Genomic DNA, 19,546 nt, shown 5'->3' on the forward strand with positions numbered 1-19,546 from the left:
GTTTATGTTTTCTTTCTACCTGTCACCCACATCAGGGTCATTTTGCCTACTTTTGTTTGCTTGCGCTGTAATAAATTCCTGTCAAGATTGCAACTATTCACAACACACAGATAGAAAGTAATTTTGCAGGAACCTTTTGGGTGTAGGGTTTGAGAGGTAGGGTGGGGAAACGAAACTTGGACTTTGAACATGATCATTTGTATCTTTCTTCAAAATAATTTTTTAATTTACCGATCCTTCCATTCAACAATCATTTCATATTCTCGTGTATGTATGTATGTATGTATGTATGTATGTATGTATGTATGTATGTATGTATGTATTTGTACGTCTACAGAGCTATGTATCATCTTCCTTGGTATCCGACAACCTACTCACCTATCTATGTGTCCGTCCATCTGTCCATCAATTCATCCATCCACCCATTCATCTATCTAGCTCTCCGGCATGCACCGCATCTGCAAACATACTCGCAATGGCAACAATGTGGAATTCGATAGCTAGTACACAGATCTTCAATTTACATTTTAATTGCCAAATTTTCAGTGTACACTTGAACTGATAAATTTTCGGTGTACACTAGAATTACCATATGTTCATTGCATACTTGAATTGCGAAATTGTACGCTGGAGTTGCCAAATATTTAGTTTACACTTGAATTGCAGAAAAACTTTTCAGTGTACATTTTAATTGCTAATTTTTCAATGTACACTTGAATTACCAAATTTTCAATGTACACCTGAAATACCAAAATTTGATTGATTTGAAAGGATTTTATTTTTTTTGCAATGACATATAAGATTACATGGACGTTTAGCTTATAAAGCAAATGTAATTCAGAAATACGCATATTGATTTGATTCTGTACATCTGATGTAAATATAATATTTTGGCACAGACAGCATCAGTCGTAGAAGTACAGTCAGTGTAACGTATCATATAACGAATAATTACATCAGACCGACCTCACCTCTACCATTTCCTTCTTTAAATTCAATTTTCATCTCCTTTGTTCCCACCGGAAAGACATTTGTACCAAAACAAAGATATTCGAGGAAGAAAATCAACTAAACACCATAATACTGAAGTTGAACGTAAAGAGAATTATTTATATTTTATGCTTGGCCGAAAATTAATGGATTACCCAAGTGCATACGAGCCAAGGTCAAATTCAAGATTTGTAATTTTGTCTTCAATTTTTTTAATGTGCTTTGTTGCCTTGAATTAGAAAGAAGAATTATGTTACTACTGATATGTTCTGTGTGAATATACACAAAGAAAGCTAAACATAAACGTTAAACCGCTGAGGTTATCCAACAGAAACAGGAAATAAAATATACTACTTAAATCTTTTAGACATATTGCTAACCAATACGCATGAGCATATAAGGTAAAGACAATTTGTTTTCTTCCAGTGTTATCTGCTGTGTCGGGTTGAATAACAAGTAGGTGCATCCTGTCGAAGAAATATATCCTGTATTCACTCGTTTTAAAGCAAATTTTATCTGTATATTACAATCGATACATTTTAAATCAAGCAACACAAATATATCACCAGATTGCCTGTACTCCAACATGACTGAGTACATAAGCCTGTGCTCCAAAGTACATTAGCCTGTACGCCAGCACAATACATTCCATGAGTCAATATGATATTTCATTTCAAGGTTTTCAATGCTGTGTGGGTTAATAACATAGTTGTGAGCTTACATAATCTGTGCAATGCTGTTAGGGTTGAAATGTTTATTTTTTTGCTGTTATTACTTCCTGAATACTTAATTCATGTTAATGGAACAAGTATAATTGCTCTTGTACAAAATAGAAAAATATATGTACAAACGTTCGCAGGAGCCAATGAGATGGAGAAAAACTTTTTAACCCCAGATTCAGCGTCTTTTCTCTAGACTCAACAAACGTTTGCTCATAACGAATTAGTCTCTCTACAGTGCACTGTCCTCTAACAAACATCAATGCAACACTGTAGAGATATATTTCATTAATATGAGATATTTTGATCTTTCCATTTTACATGCCAAGGAGAAATGTAAGCTAAGGTGACTATCTCGTTTGCATGTAGGATGCATATCATGTTAACCTAATAAACTCAAGCCCACTAAAGCATTGTGTACAGTTAGGACAAAAATAATGACCAACACGTTTTACTACGCTGTTCCAGCATCTAAGTGGACTTGAAACTAATATCGTATGTGGTATCTTTAACTGTCTGTTACTTAGAGGCCTCGGCCTCGGCCATTGTGGGTACGTGAGAAAGCTTGCCAGTAGTTTTTCTGGGGTTTTCCCTGTTTTTCTCCAAAATGTGTAACCTATCTTGTGCTGAAAAGTGGCGCTAAACCCTATAACAACAACAAAAACAACAACTTAGAGGCACACACGCCTGTTGAAATAATCACAATTTATGTCCAGATAAAAACCAAAACATTAATTTTATCCTGTCTGAACAACATAAACTCTTATAATTTGGGCTGTATGTGGGCAGAAACTGAGACTCAGAAGCATGTTGAATACGACTTAACTGGAAATCGATTAGTCCTCAATGGCAGAATGTGTGATAAAATTGGTCCTTAGCAATACAACCCAAACCCCAAACTTTTGTGTTTTCTTTACTCTGCGTGTGTGTGTGTGTGTGTGTGTGTGTGTGTGTTTTCTGGTTTGATATGCGTAAGAATGTCATAATCTTAAGTCAACGACGGATCCCTGTATCATATAGTGATCTTAAGGATGTGACTTAGTTTCTTTTATTTCATAACTTCTGTCAGGAATCTCTTTCTGTTTTTTGTTTTTCGATTGCACATCAGATAGTAACAGAAAGAGAATACACTAACTGCTTCCATTATAAAACCCATTTATATTATCTAAATCACAATGCTGACACCAGTATAACCCATTTATATTATCTAACCACAATGCTGACATCAGTATAACACATTTATATTATCTAAATCACAATGCTGACATCAGTATAACACATTTATATTATCTAAATCACAATGCTGACATCAGTATAATCCATTTATATTATCTAAATCACAATGCTGACATCAGTATAACACATTTATATTATCTAAATCACAATGCTGACATCAGTATAACACATTTATATTATCTAAATCACAATGCTGACATCAGTATAACCCATTTATATTATCTAAATCACAATGCTGACACCAGTATAACCCATTTATATTATCTAAATCACAATGCTGACATCAGTATAACCCATTTATATTATCTAACCACAATGCTGACATCAGTATAATCCATTTATATTATCTAAATCACAATGCTGACATCAGTATAACACATTTATATTATCTAATCACAATGCTGACATCAGTATAATCCATTTATATTATCTAATCACAATGCTGACATCAGTATAACACATTTATATTATCTAATCACAATGCTGACATCAGTATAATCCATTTATATTATCTAATCACAATGCTGACATCAGTATAACACATTTATATTATCTAATCACAATGCTGACATCAGTATAACACATTTATATTATCTAAATCACAATGCTGACATCAGTATAACACATTTATATTATCTAATCACAATGCTGACATCAGTATAATCCATTTATATTATCTAAATCACAATGCTGACATCAGTATAACACATTTATATTATCTAAATCACAATGCTGACATCAGTATAACACATTTATATTATCTAAATCACAATGCTGACATCAGTATAATCCATTTATATTATCTAACCACAATGCTGACATCAGTATAACACATTTATATTATCTAAATCACAATGCTGACATCAGTATAACCCATTTATATTATCTAATCACAATGCTGACATCAGTATAATCCATTTATATTATCTAATCACAATGCTGACATCAGTATAACACATTTATATTATCTAATCACAATGCTGACATCAGTATAACACATTTATATTATCTAAATCACAATGCTGACATCAGTATAACACATTTATATTATCTAATCACAATGCTGACATCAGTATAATCCATTTATATTATCTAAATCACAATGCTGACATCAGTATAACACATTTATATTATCTAAATCACAATGCTGACATCAGTATAACACATTTATATTATCTAAATCACAATGCTGACATCAGTATAATCCATTTATATTATCTAATCACAATGCTGACATCAGTATAACACATTTATATTATCTAATCACAATGCTGACATCAGTATAATCCATTTATATTATCTAATCACAATGCTGACATCAGTATAACACATTTATATTATCTAATCACAATGCTGACATCAGTATAACACATTTATATTATCTAAATCACAATGCTGACATCAGTATAACACATTTATATTATCTAATCACAATGCTGACATCAGTATAATACATTTATATTATCTAAATCACAATGCTGACACCAGTATAACACATTTATATTATCTAAATCACAATGCTGACATCAGTATAACACATTTATATTATCTAAATCACAATGCTGACATCAGTATAACACATTTATATTATCTAAATCACAATGCTGACATCAGTATAACACATTTATATTATCTAAATCACAATGCTGACATCAGTATAACCCATTTATATTATCTAACCACAATGCTGACATCAGTATAATCCATTTATATTATCTAACCACAATGCTGACATCAGTATAATCCATTTATATTATCTAACCACAATGCTGACACCAGTATAACACATTTATATTATCTAACCACAATGCTGACATCAGTATAACACATTTATATTATCTAACCACAATGCTGACATCAGTATAACACATTTATATTATCTAATCACAATGCTGACATCAGTATAACCCATTTATATTATCTAACCACAATGCTGACATCAGTATAATCCATTTATATTATCTAACCACAATGCTGACATCAGTATAATCCATTTATATTATCTAACCACAATGCTGACATCAGTATAATCCATTTATATTATCTAACCACAATGCTGACATCAGTATAATCCATTTATATTATCTAACCACAATGCTGACACCAGTATAACCCATTTATATTATCTAACCACAATGCTGACATCAGTATAACACATTTATATTATCTAAATCACAATGCTGACATCAGTATAACACATTTATATTATCTAAATCACAATGCTGACATCAGTATAACACATTTATATTATCTAAATCACAATGCTGACATCAGTATAACCCATTTATATTATCTAATCACAATGCTGACATCAGTATAACCCATTTATATTATCTAACCACAATGCTGACATCAGTATAATCCATTTATATTATCTAACCACAATGCTGACATCAGTATAATCCATTTATATTATCTAACCACAATGCTGACATCAGTATAATCCATTTATATTATCTAACCACAATGCTGACATCAGTATAATCCATTTATATTATCTAACCACAATGCTGACACCAGTATAACCCATTTATATTATCTAACCACAATGCTGACATCAGTATAATCCATTTATATTATCTAAATCACAATGCTGACATCAGTATAACACATTTATATTATCTAATCACAATGCTGACATCAGTATAACATATTTATACTATCTTTATCATAACGGCCTCAGTTTGTTTAGATTTTCACAATAATTAAGTAAACTTTACGTTCGGAATTTCCCATATATAAGAAGTCATATTCTTTTGTGTGTTTAATTGGGAAACTAAAGATTGAAAATCAATGTTAAGAAATAGATGTTGAATAGCATTAGCTTAACATTTGAACATGTCTTGTAGAATATACCTTGTTGTCGTCACTAATGTAAGGAATAAAATATGTACACTGTTCCACGTAGTAGATCAAATCGAATATGAATGAAGTATATCATTAGATCAAAATCTAATATCCGTGAAGTATTATTAGATCCAATTAGAATAACAATGAATTATTATTAGATCAAAGTCGAATATCAATGAAGTAATTCGACGTTGACTAAAGATTCGTCTGAAAAGACAAACGAATAAATTAATGCAATTATCCTCACATTAAAAGGGGATTAATTTAATATAAAAAGGTATTAAAAAAGGAATATAACTGTGAACTATAGATCTATTCTTTGGATAAAGATCATAAATTGATTTAAAAAATCCAGAATAATAATAATATTTTAACATATGAAGATTGGAACAGTTACATTTTTTACAGTTACTAATTTCCATTAGAATGTTCAGATGGTCCATGTGATTCAATGATTTCGAAGGGTCAAGTGTGACAATAGAAGGTTAAAGAGTGTCAATACCAGATTAGATACAACGGATAGATAGTCAGTCAATGATATAATCGACAGAAACCAAATCAAAGAAATCACTTACATGTAAAATATTTTCATATATGACTCCGACAATAATACAATCAACGGAAAGTCAACCAAAATTCACATACATATATAATATTTTCATATATGATAATATAATCTGTGTTATGCATATTTAATTGGTATTTTATGTTGACTTTTGTCGATGAGTATATGCTATGGATATTCAATTTGTATTGTTTAATTAAACTTTGTCTACAATTGAGTGTAATAGTTGGGCCTACATGACTAATGTCTTTTTAAATAATTATATATTATACAGCAATTTATTATCTATGATTTTCGATTGTATTTAAGACTTTATAACTTGGGGGTGAACGTGTTAAGAACTTATGATTGTTCCAGAACCATGTTGTTTACGAATTTGATAGGAAAATGACCCACATCCTGATTCTCTTATTGTGTCCTGGCTTTTAACATAAATATTGTTTATTTCAAAATTACTCGTTTCAAATTTTAACATCAGCCTTCGTGTAATCAATTTAAGTTGTATTTCAGTTGATATTTGAAGGATTTATTTTTGTAAATTATTCACTGGAATTACAAAGAGTTCTGCAACTTCAGGAAAAAATCACAACTTGAAATTATTGTGAATCCATTTACAGACATTTTAGATTGTATAATTGTGATACGTCAAGTGTTTTAGCACATCAACACTATTCCATGATTGTGTCACGTCAACAATTTCAATATTGAAATTCAACTGGAATTCGATCGGAATATTGTATACCTTTGGACTTGTCATAGAAATTTCAGGACTATGTCGGGTTTAACTCACAATACTGTATGTTCTAACAGCAGAAAGAGAGTACATTTTTGATTATTGTCTGATATACCTAATTATTTGTATACAAGAAAAAAGGTTCTACTGATTTTGATCTCATTTAACATTACTGTTATATTTACTAATTCACCTCATCCGAAATCATTTAAATTGGCAATATAACCAGGACAGTACGTTAGATTGGTGTCCCTCCGCGACGTCCGACCGCATTATAACCAGGACAGTACGTTAGACTGATGTCCCTCCGCGACGTCTGACCGCAATGAGAATCAGCTGAATACAGAAGAGTCGAAAAATTCAATCACTAAACTTGTTTTAATTTATTAAAATTTCTATCTAAAAATTTGATTACCATTAATAATTTTAGCGGTTATTAGCTTTTTATTTTCTTATGCATTTAAAACATCGATATCTGATGTAAAGGTAAAGAATTCTACCATTTTAACAGGACCTACGTTTTCAAAATTATTTTATTATCTGTCAATCAAAATATACATTACCGATGCTCAGATTTTAGAACGATTAATCACAAACTCCCATAAGAGGTATCGCGTTGGGATAGCTTGTTACATTATTGCAGAAAACGTACTATTTTTTCATCTGACCATCCTTTCAAGGGACATTATCGAACAGCTGCAATAGTATGCAGAGGTTTGATCAAATCGGCTTCTAAATACACACAGATTATTCTTGGTTTCCTCGTGTGAAGAGAAAGCCTTAACTCCTTTGCATATTTATTTGTAAGGCCTCAAAGGAAAATATCTTTCTTTCTAAATTTATTCAGAATGTGTAATATTACATCTGAATTTTTGAGGTTGCTGAACATAATGCGGATTGGATAAAAATATGCTCATAGTACACAACCTTTATTTTAATATATTGTTTACCAAGTTTGAAAATGCCAAAATATAGTACGCCAAACGTACACTATTAATAATGCTGAAATGTACCAATAATGTACACAGTGTTGGTATGATCTGTAGACAGAATGAAAATAAACAGAAGCTTTGTCGACTCTTGAACAGGAACATATTACGCTTAATTTATAGGCGAGGAACATATATGTATTGAATTTCAATACTGTATCCAACAAGGCTTTTGAATTATAGGGTTGATATAGAAAAAGGAAAAGCCTTAATTTGTATGCAGAATTGTACAGAGTTCCCTCCTAATATCCGAAACAGCTGTAAATATATTAGACATTAGCGATGACATGAACACGCTAACATCTAGCCTTGATCCAAGAACCCTGATGTATTACACACTAATAAAATATATATGGACCCAGAAGACCTTTAAACCCTTAATAATCAGAAATTATTCAACTTAGTAGCAAACGTTGTAAGATTTGTATAACCTACATATGGGCTCGAACGTAAGACTAATCGAGGGAAATAAAACTGGTAAGAAATTGTCAATTTTTCAAAAGATTATTGAGAACTACTTATTCTAAGGTGTTCAGTGTAGGAAAGGTATAACCCATACAACTTTCAATTTACCATGCTTTCTTGCTGCTGTTAGAATTAACAAGAATTTGCATCAATGATGTACAATTCTCCTTGTAGACATTCTGTCAAAAGTTGATTTCGTTTTTGCGTCTTTTGCAACAACAACAAAAAAATTGCAACATTTTATAGATTCGAAGTTTCCAATATGAACGAGGTCATATTCAGTGAATCGTTGTATGCATGCCTTATATAATACAAATACAAGGTCGTCGGAATCGAACCCATGTAATATCTAATTCTAATATCCCCCGACCACACACACACACACACACACACACACACACACACACACACACACATGCCATTACATCTCAACTTTCCGGAAATTCACAGAATATCTCGAGCTTCCGCAATACTGAACAACATCACTCATGTTGTGTAAACAAAACATACTTACGGACGCAAATATGGGCGCCGTGTTTGTGCGGAAGTTGCGTTTGGAATGAAAAGCGAGGAAGGTGACAACTTTTTGGGAACATGTCTTGGCGATCAAGTTATAAATTATAAACCAAATAAATAAAATGACTACATTTAGCTCATTGTGTTGTATCTTTGATACTTTCGTATTCAAAATATGTAGACGGTACAATCTGACAAGGGGGGAAGGGATGCACAAGAGTAGATGAAAACCATAGTATATACACATGGACAATTTTCTTCGAAGCAACTTTTATATTTCAGTTACATTCCAGAACATCATGTGGATGCGAGTTTCGATCATCGAATTACACTGACCTTGTCAAGAAACTAGCATCAACCTATATTTCCTTCTTAATTATTCCACCTTTTATAAGATGCCGATGATTATGTCGTCCATTTGTACGTCTGTAATGCCGTCATTCCGTAAGTTAGACGTGTTGCCGTTGTCTGTCTATGTGTCAAACAGTTTTCAAATTGTCATATGGCCCCTGGGAATGAAACTAGGGGTTGTGCTTGCTTTAAATTATGTTCAATCAGAACATTTCAGATGTGTCTTCCTTAGAGTCAGGGCCATAACATATTAACTGACTTTATGATTAAGCCCATTGGTGTTGCTACGTGTTTTGGGAATGGTTCCCTTGGGTCTTAAATTGCAAAATGTTGAGATATCCCAATAGGAAATAAAGAAGGCAATATTCCTATTCTTTCAGATTTATGTATTTATGTATCAGGACATATTTTACTGCTTATTATAAAAGTAATTTTGGACCTTTTTATCATGTGAATAATGAGTCCCAATTTACATTTACCACTATTCGTACGTACCTATTCTCTGATTTTACTGTCATTTTGTCACATCCTCCATACCAGTATCAATACAATATTTGCACCACATATAACCTTTCATACTGGGTACTGCGACATTCCATTTGGTGTGTATTTTTTATTTTCATCACAATTGTAACACGTAATATGCTGATCCTTATACGTGCGAATTTAACATTATTAATTTCTAACGTAAATGACATTATTAATTTCTAACGTAAATGACATTATTAATTTCTAACGTAATTGACATTTGTTATTTCTAACGTAATTGCCATTATTAATTTCTAACGTAATTGCCATTATTAATTTCTAACGTAAATGACATTATTAATTTCTAACGTAATTGACATTATTAATTTCTAACGTAATTGACATTATTAATTTCTAACGTAAATGACATTATTAATTTCTAACGTAATTGACATCATTAATTTCTAACGTAATTGCCATTATTAATTTCTAACGTAATTGACATTTGTTATTTCTAACGTAATTGCCATTATTAATTTCTAACGTAATTGACATCATTAATTTCTAACGTAATTGACATCATTAATTTCTAACGTAATTGCCATTATTAATTTCTAACGTAATTGACATTATTAATTTCTAACGTAATTGACATTATTAATTTCTAACGTAATTGTTCGGTTCATACCATGATTTCACTTCTTTTGTTCTCAAATATTACCAACCAAGCAAACAAATAATATCCTGTCTGTATGCATAATTGAATAGACGACCACAATACATTAGATAAAATGAGGATTACAACACATTTTTCCGAGGTTATAACCATGATGACTTAAATTACTAACTTAGATCGCTTTGAAGTATGCGTGATACAGCCGGTCTTTCTTTAATCTGATATTAGTAAGGTTATTAGTCGTAACATAAACAATATAATAAAAAGATATTCTTGCCCCCAGCTAGTACGTTAAAGCGTATTGTGTAATATAATTATAATCAATTTTTTTTTTACCCTTAGTCACCGTTTACCGCCTGTATGCGGTTTCCAAATACGCAAATCCTGCTCACTTCACTTTTTAATATATGATTTACACGCTACATGTAAACGAGGAACTCTAAACTTGAGATGAATATATCATATACACAGAATTTTATACACCTACAAATTCTAAGAATATCGTATACATTCATTTGTAACAAGATTACAGTTAAAACCACAAAACTGATTTTGGTTTAAAATATAAACAAGTATGCTTTTTTTTGTTCATGACAACATTTTAAGACTGAATAGGCAAAATTATAAAATTAAAAGCTGTCAAGAAATAAATAACGATACATATAACAAACCACAACAATACATGGTTTTGTCTATATAAGATACGATACATATAAATCAGTGCTATGACATGTAGGATTATTTGCATTTAATGCATGATTTCTCTAAGATTTTCATTTTGTACTTTTGAAAAATAAGCTGTTTGTTTATTTTACTAACGTTGTATCATTTGATTTCTTTCTGTTGCATAGCTTAAAACCATAGGGTCATTACAGAAATGAGGGCTTTTGTGGGAGATCGGAATTTCTTTGAAACTGTTCTGAGGAATTATCTTTAAATTTAAATTAACTTTGTTACGGAATTTCTTGTCCCTGATACGGATTTTAACTTTACACATTTCCAAAATCGTGGTGAATCCATCAACCATTCAGAAGGTAATCTTAAGTGGAGAACATGGTTTCAAATTCTACCCTGGAAGGGATAGAGTCTTTGAAAACGGACGATTTGCTTGAGCTTAACAGACATTATCATCTTTCCGAAGCGAAAACATTTGTAACGAAGCAAGAGATAAAGAATATTTTTATTAAGTATTTAGTATAAAAAATATTTTTGGTTTCTTCTGTTTTGGGTTTGATTAGTAAGCCTGTGCTTATATTTTGGTTGGAAGAATTACGGTAAATAAGATCCAGATGAAGACAGAGTTAAGAACGCTTCAGCTCGGAAATTCAGACAGATAAAGTAGATAGGCAAACTCAAATGCAAAGAGAGAGAGAGAGAGAGAGAGAGAGAGAGAGAGCAAACTAAATGCACAGAGAGAGAGAGAGGGGGGAAATGGAGACATAAATACAGGTATAATTCATACCATTATTTCATTTCTTTTCTCCTCAAATACCACCAACCAAGCAAACAAATCCTGTCTTTATGCGTAATTGCGCTGACGACCACAATACAATAAAAGAAATGAGGATTAAAACACATTTTTCCGAGGTTATAATCATGATGACTTAAATTACGAACTTAGATCGCTTTGAAGTATGCGTGTTACATCCGGTCTCTCTTTAAACTGATATTAGTAAGGTTATAAGCCGTAACATAAATAATATAATAAAAAGAGAATTTTGCCATCCGCTAGTACGTTATAGAATATTGCGTAATGTTAACAAACAAATATTTTTTTTACCCTTAGGCGCCGTTTACCGCCTGTATGCGGTTTCCAAATACGCAAATCCTGCTCACTTCACTTTTTATTATATGATTTACACGCTACATTTAAAGAGGAACTCTAAACTTGAGATGAATATATCATATACATATAATTTTATATACCTACAAATTCTAAGAATATCATATACATTCGTTTGTAACAATATTAAACATAAAACCCCAAAACTGGTTTTGCATTAAAGTATAGACAATTTATGCTTTATTTGTTAATGACTACATTTTAAGACTGAATAGGCGGAACTATAAAATGAAAAGCTGTCAAGAAATAAATAACGTTACATATAACAAACCACAACAATACATTTTTTTATCTATATAAGATACGACACATATAAATGAGTGCTAAGACATGTAGGATTATTTGCAATTGAATGCATTATTCCTCTTAGACTTTCATTTTGTACTTTTGAGAAATAAGTTACTTGTTTATTTTACTAACGTTGTATCATTTGCTTTCTTTCTGTTACATAGCTTAAGACCATAGGGTCATTACAGAAATGGAGGCTCTTGTGGGAGATATGAATTTCTTTGAAACATTTCTGATGAATTTTTGTTTAAATTTAAATTAACTTTGTTATGGAATTTATTGTCCCTGGTACGGATTGTAACTTCACACATTTATGAAATCTTGGTGACTCCATCAACCATTCACAACATAATCTTAGGTGGAGAATATGGTTTGAAATTCTACCCTGGAAGGGATAAAGTCTATGAAAACGGACGATTTGCTTGAGCTAACCAGACGTTGTCATTTTTCTGAAGTGAAAACACTTGTAACAAAGCAAGAGATAAAGAATATTTTTATTAAGTATTTAGTATAAAAGATATATTAGGTTTCTTCTGCTTTGGGTTTGATTAGTAAGCCTGTGCATTTTTTTTGTTGGAAGAATTACGGTAAATAAGATCCAGATGAAGACAGAGTTAAGAACGCTTCAGCTTCAGAAAGACAGAAAGGAAATTCAGACAAATAAAGTAGACAGGCAAACTCAAATGCAGAGAGAGAGAGAGAGAGAGAGAGAGAGAGAGAGAGAGCAAACTAAACGCAGAGAGAGAGAGAGAGAGAGAGAGAGAGAGAGAAACTAAATGCAGAGAGAGAGAGTGTGTGTAAACTAAATGCAGCGAGAGAGAGCAAACTAAATGCAGAGAGAGTGTTGTTGTTGTTGTTTTGGGTTTAACGTCATTTTTCAGCACGCGATAATCTATACATGGCGGCCAGTATTAATGGTGGAGGAAGAACCCAGGAAAACCCCGGAAAGAACCACCGACCCAAGAGAAGCTGGTGGCAAGTTTTATCACATGTCCACATTAGCCGAATCCGAGACTCGAGCCCACGCAGAGGTGAGATGGCAGTGATCCATAATGAAGAGCGCTTTAGACCACTCGGCTACTCGGGGCCCCGCAGAGAGAGAGAGAGAGAGAGAGAGAGAGAGAGAGAGAGAGCAAACTAAACGAAGAGAGAGAGAGGAAAAGGAGACATAAATACATGTATAATATATATATATATAATTATACCAGGCTGGTGGAGCATGAAACACCCACCCATCCCCCTTATGCACAAGAAAGGAAGTAGATTAATAGTTTCTTAACCTTGAGAAAGTTTTTGAAAGTTTGAATTGGGCACGACAACATTTGGCTACGTTATTGCAAAGTGTACTCATTGCTTTTGAAGTCTATACTTTGCTGTCGGTATAACAACATGTTGTTTATGACTTATCTTGAAGCGTTATAAGTTGGTACCTGAGGCATATAAACAAATGTTCAGGAATTTTAGAAAGGACCCATACAAATTCATGTAAAATCTGCACTGGAGAAAATAACAGGTATTTGATAGGTGGTGTTCAGCCTAGAAGCTTGATCAAGATTGGGATAGCCTTAGATGCCTCATATTATGTGAAGAGTTCAAGAATTGGATCCATAGTTATGTAAGATAATCACTGACTCACAAAGTTTTCGCTGACTTATAAAGTTTAATTTGTCAGTAAGTCTTCCTCTCAACAGTTGTTTTGGTGATAAAAATCATTTCATTTTCAAACCAGAACTTGAAAATTGTAATATGGCACATAATACTGATACGAAATCCTTATTTCATCCTGCATACACCTTTTGTAAAAAGAAATGGTACTTCACTTATGATTGTTTCAGGCTGAAATATGAGCAACATAGTTAAGACATAGCTATTCCAAATGCTAATTTCAAAGACGGGAAGGTAATGGTCATGTATAGGAAACAATACATTGGTTGGGTCAACAACCCACCCACCCCCGTCTGATTATACTTTGGATAATTGTGAACCGTTCATGTCAAAATGTTCGATATCACTTGTTGATGATTCTGCTGAAACTATCTATTTTTATATATTAAGGATCACATGACCTTCTCAGAGTCTTTTGTCACCATGAATATTGCCTTTATCAAAGAAGCGTTTTTTTCTTTCTAGTGAAGAAGTTCCTATGCATGTAATATCATGCGACTTTGTATATTATACTCTCCTCTGTGTCTAGGTGGCATCATACATGGTCTCAGGACCCATGATTGTTGGAGCAGTGATTTCTTTACCCATTGAGTTTATTCATTTAGTACTAGGCATTGATCTAGATGGCGCTTAGGTAGAGGTAAATCCACTTGTAACTGTTCAGACTCGAACGTTGATCATGTTGAGAGCAAAATCTTCCATTTGCCTCCCGCTCGTACAGTTAATAGAGTATTGGCAAAAAGAATTCATGAGAATGAGTTTGACACATTTGTTGGTCAGAACTTTGATTAGTTCACTTTTCCTCCTAGTATGTACCAATCATTGGAGCACATTGATGCTCTTTATGCTACTCTTTCACTTTTTCTAATCAGACTGAAAAGGAACAAGTACTTGCAGTTGAACAGAAATAAGGACATGCGTTCTCTGGTTTCTTCAGAGAGCTATAAGCAAACTTGAAGTCCCACAAGTCCCAGTTTGTTATTTTGTAAAATTGTTTTTTGTTTTTATGAGAAAATGTAATCCACCTAAGGAAAGTGAGCTACTAAATTGTTGCTCAGACTTGAAATTACTGGAAATGTTTAGTCTCCGGCCTTGAAGCTCTCTCGGATGGTCATTTGCGAGTCAATAAGACGTATCAGAATGAATAATTTTTATTGGTCGACAACTGATAGTGATGTTTGTAATTAGTGAAGATCTTGTCACACTTGTCAAATGGTAAGAGAATCTAATCAAAAGATACAAAGGTTCAACTGCAACCTATTCATGCGTTTGACGAACCATTTAGCAGCATACTGGTAGACTGTCGGTCCCTTTCCTAATAATAAATCAGGCATCCAATAATTGTTGACCACAATGTATGCCCCGACACGATTTCTAGGGGCAGTTCCTTTGAGAAATACTACAACTAAATCCATTCAAAAAGCTTTGATAAAGTTTAGTATTTGTCGGCCTTCTCAACAAGGGTAAAAGTTTGTGTCTGAAATTATCCAACAAAGAAGCAATCATTAATTAGGCATCCAACAATTTAAGTCTACTTCCTATCACTCTGAAATGCAAAGGCCTTTGGAAAGATTTCATTCAACTTTAAAGAGTATGATCTGGTCATATTTCTTTGATACAGGAACCTATTGGGATGAGGATGGTATTTGGCCATTGTTTGCTGTTAAATAATAAGTTAAAGAATCATTGGAGTTTAGACATGCTAGACATTACTAGGGTCTATTTTAGGAATATCAAGTGTGAGGATGAGCTAGGTCTCATGAATAGGCATTTCGAAATATTTTTTTTTTGTGCAGAATAATGTCATGTGGGGTATGTTGCGAAACATAATGGTAATAGATGGCGTATATAAGGGGAGAACTGAACAATCAGATTCATTCCTATTTTGGAGTAATTCTTATTTTTTATTTTTTGTGTTCCTGTTTTAAGTCTGCAGACGTATTTAACCTTGCCCGTAGATATTACTCGAGAGGGAAAATATTTATCTGGACTTTTAAGTGGAAATAGAAAGTGCTCATTTTTGAGACTATAATATTTTTCGGAACTAATGTTGATTATTCAAAGTAGTTCTGGAAAACACCATTTTGATGATGTCACGATTCTTGACTGACCATGTATTTCCTGTTCTGAAATTTGTACGTAACGTTCATTCTTTGGACTTTATTTGAACTTTTTATGATTAGTTTTGGATTCACTTCAAAATACCGTAAGGTCCTTTAATAGTTTCATTCATAACTTTGATAATTAATTTGTTTATCGGAAAATGATTTTATTGAACCAGGTAAAAGTAAATGGATTCACCTTGAATTATTGAGCCTGAATCTAATAATACATTCCATATGTGTACTGAGTACGTTACAGTGTCTAAAATAAACAGATCAAGATTCAATGCCAAGCATGTATGAACCAATTCAGGCAAATTCTACTCACGGAAAGAGCAAAAGAAATTTTGGCATATTCATTTTCAGATGGACCTTATCAATATACAGCGATACTGTTTACTATGAAATAATTAGCCGTTAACATTTGATTACTTAATAACACGATAAGATCTGGTCTCCATAATTGTGACACAACATTAATGGCGTTATCACCCTCAGCGATTCATTAACAGATCACTCGGAAACCATGCAGAAATTCTTAGAATCACTCAATGATGCAAATCTGAAAATTAATTAAGGCAAACGTGATTTTAACCATGATCTCCAATAACGGCAATGATTGTAATATATTTAGATAAAGTCTGCTCAGAAACGATGTTTGTTTGCAGTAATAAGTTTTGCTTTTAAGGACATCTAAAGCAAATATGGCCTCCATACCTCCATTAATGATCTATCTAGGGATTCGTTATCTAAACCCTAGTCAATCAATAATATTCGGGTCAAGGATGAGATCAATATCTGCACGGATATAGTTTGATGACTTATAAACAAGGTCATGTCGGTAATATGCGGCGGTATTTCACATACCAATCCCGCAGGACTATTTTCATCACCGATGTCATCAATTGGACTCAACTATACGTACACATGCCTAAAGTGGTCCGTGACAACTGTAACATGTTGACGGTAGTTGATGTTCACGGTCTCTCAAACATTCATTGGACCTGGTCCACCACGAAACACTCATCGGACGAATTTAGTGACATGTTTGTGTGGATCACTAATGACACGTATACGTTTCTCACTATTGATTTGACAATGGACCTGAATAAACATATCGCGACGGTTCGGACAAAAGATTCGGACACACTAATTTAGCAGCCATAATAATCATATAAAATCATATAAAAATGTCTCTTGAGAAAACTCCTTTTCGCCCGTGCTGTCATAGAAGAGTGTTCAAGGTGATGATTTAAAGCCGCTCGCGAACACCATGAATTGATTCATAACAGCGTCAAAGATATGTTGCAGTCAAGACAAGTGCACATGAGTTCACAGTGGGCATTGAACAACCACTTGTACACGCTAACTCAATTAAGATATGAAATTGTGGAAATTGCCAAGGATATTGAAATCGCCACATGAGTAACAGTGAGACAGTGAGTAACAGTGAGACAGGTGGCAGCGCCAACCGGAACTGAAGAAGAACTAGATCAAATTCGTAAGATCGCTAAACGTACCATAGCCTTTTCGTACGGTTGGCACAATATTCGATCATAACAGTTTCTTTGTGTTAGTGCAAATAACTCAATTTTTTATCAGGAATTGGTGTCACAATAATACTGAAATTGCTGTAGGCATACAAGCGATCAACGAAGTAAATCGAGGAAGAATCAAATTGTTGACCGATAAAGACTCTAAAATGTATGTTCGTGGCCACTAGTAAAATTATATTTGACAACTTAGAAGTGGTTGAGGTTTCTTTGCTGTTGATGGGTCATCGGGAACTCTCTGAACAAATATTACTTGGCAATACACGCAATCATATTGTACATGCATATCAGCATATGTGGTTGTAGAAGGACCGGCTTCAAAAAGTTCACACTGATTTAACAATTTCCCCACTCGACATCGTTACATTTTAACCGATTTAATACTTTTCATTCGAATAACTAGAGTTGTTAAACAATCTTTTGTCGACATGTATTTTCATGCACGTGTAGATAAGCTGGCAGCGGTTATCGATTCTATGCCATGATTCTGTCTTACAAGACATTGTTGTTTTACGGTGCGAGTGATCGAATAATGGTCCTTGATGCTCCTGTGGAAAAGTGATAGAGTAAATGAACTTATCACGTCTTTTAATAATAATGTTTTATCATGAAGTGAAGATCGGCTTAAGTTACGATCAGCTGAGAAAATACAAAAGGCATTAAAAACAAGTGTGGGATCATATTGAAACTGTCCCCAACAAAATTAACTGGAGTTGCTTCAGAGTGGTTGACCCAAACTCAACTTTACTGGCTTAATATATCCGAACTAAATAGCACCTGATTAAAATTATCAATGTCAGAGGTATGCAAACGCAGAAGAAAGGTAGAATATTTCCGTTCTTTACAGCAGTTCCAGCGTTATTAGCAGTAGCGGCTACAGCAGTTGTAACAGTTACAGAGTTAGAAGCTGTTAAAATAACATTGGAAAGACAGGTCTATTGTGGATATGGAATGTCCAGTCAAGCGTTATAGTTGTGTCTTTATGCGAGATGATTTTTGCATCGATGGTGTCACGCACATGTGAAACCGGAATTGTTAACCACGATTTTATAATAGGACTTGGCCTTCATTGGGTTCCATATGTGGTGACAGCTGATAGTTTATGCAGTGATTCCAAACTTTTTAGAGTAGAAGGATCTCTTCTTCAAAACATTTCGTGGACCCCATATATTAATAGTCGTACTATTCTGCTCGATTAATTGAGAAAATTTATAATGGGAAAATAAATAGTATGAACTCAGTAACCGTTGTAACTGAATTCGCCTTTCATTCATCATAACATCAAAACATAAATTTGCCACAAAAAACAGTATATGTGCGATACACAATATTTAGTCAGTCAGTCGCGGACCCCATGGAATAAATCCCACGTACCCTTGGTGGTCCGTGGCCTGCGGGTTGTGAACCGCTGGTTTATTTTATTCCGTCTCATCTGGATTTGCATCACCATCTGAAGTTGTTAATTATTTAATTATTTAACCCGACGCGGGCATAGACGTAAAGAATTATTATATTCGACTATACTAATACAAACGGG

The sequence above is a fragment of the Sinohyriopsis cumingii genome, chromosome 5, assembly GCF_028554795.1.
Source record: "Sinohyriopsis cumingii isolate HCF-2022 chromosome 5, ASM2855479v2, whole genome shotgun sequence".
Classification (NCBI taxonomy): Eukaryota; Metazoa; Mollusca; class Bivalvia; order Unionida; family Unionidae; genus Sinohyriopsis; species Sinohyriopsis cumingii.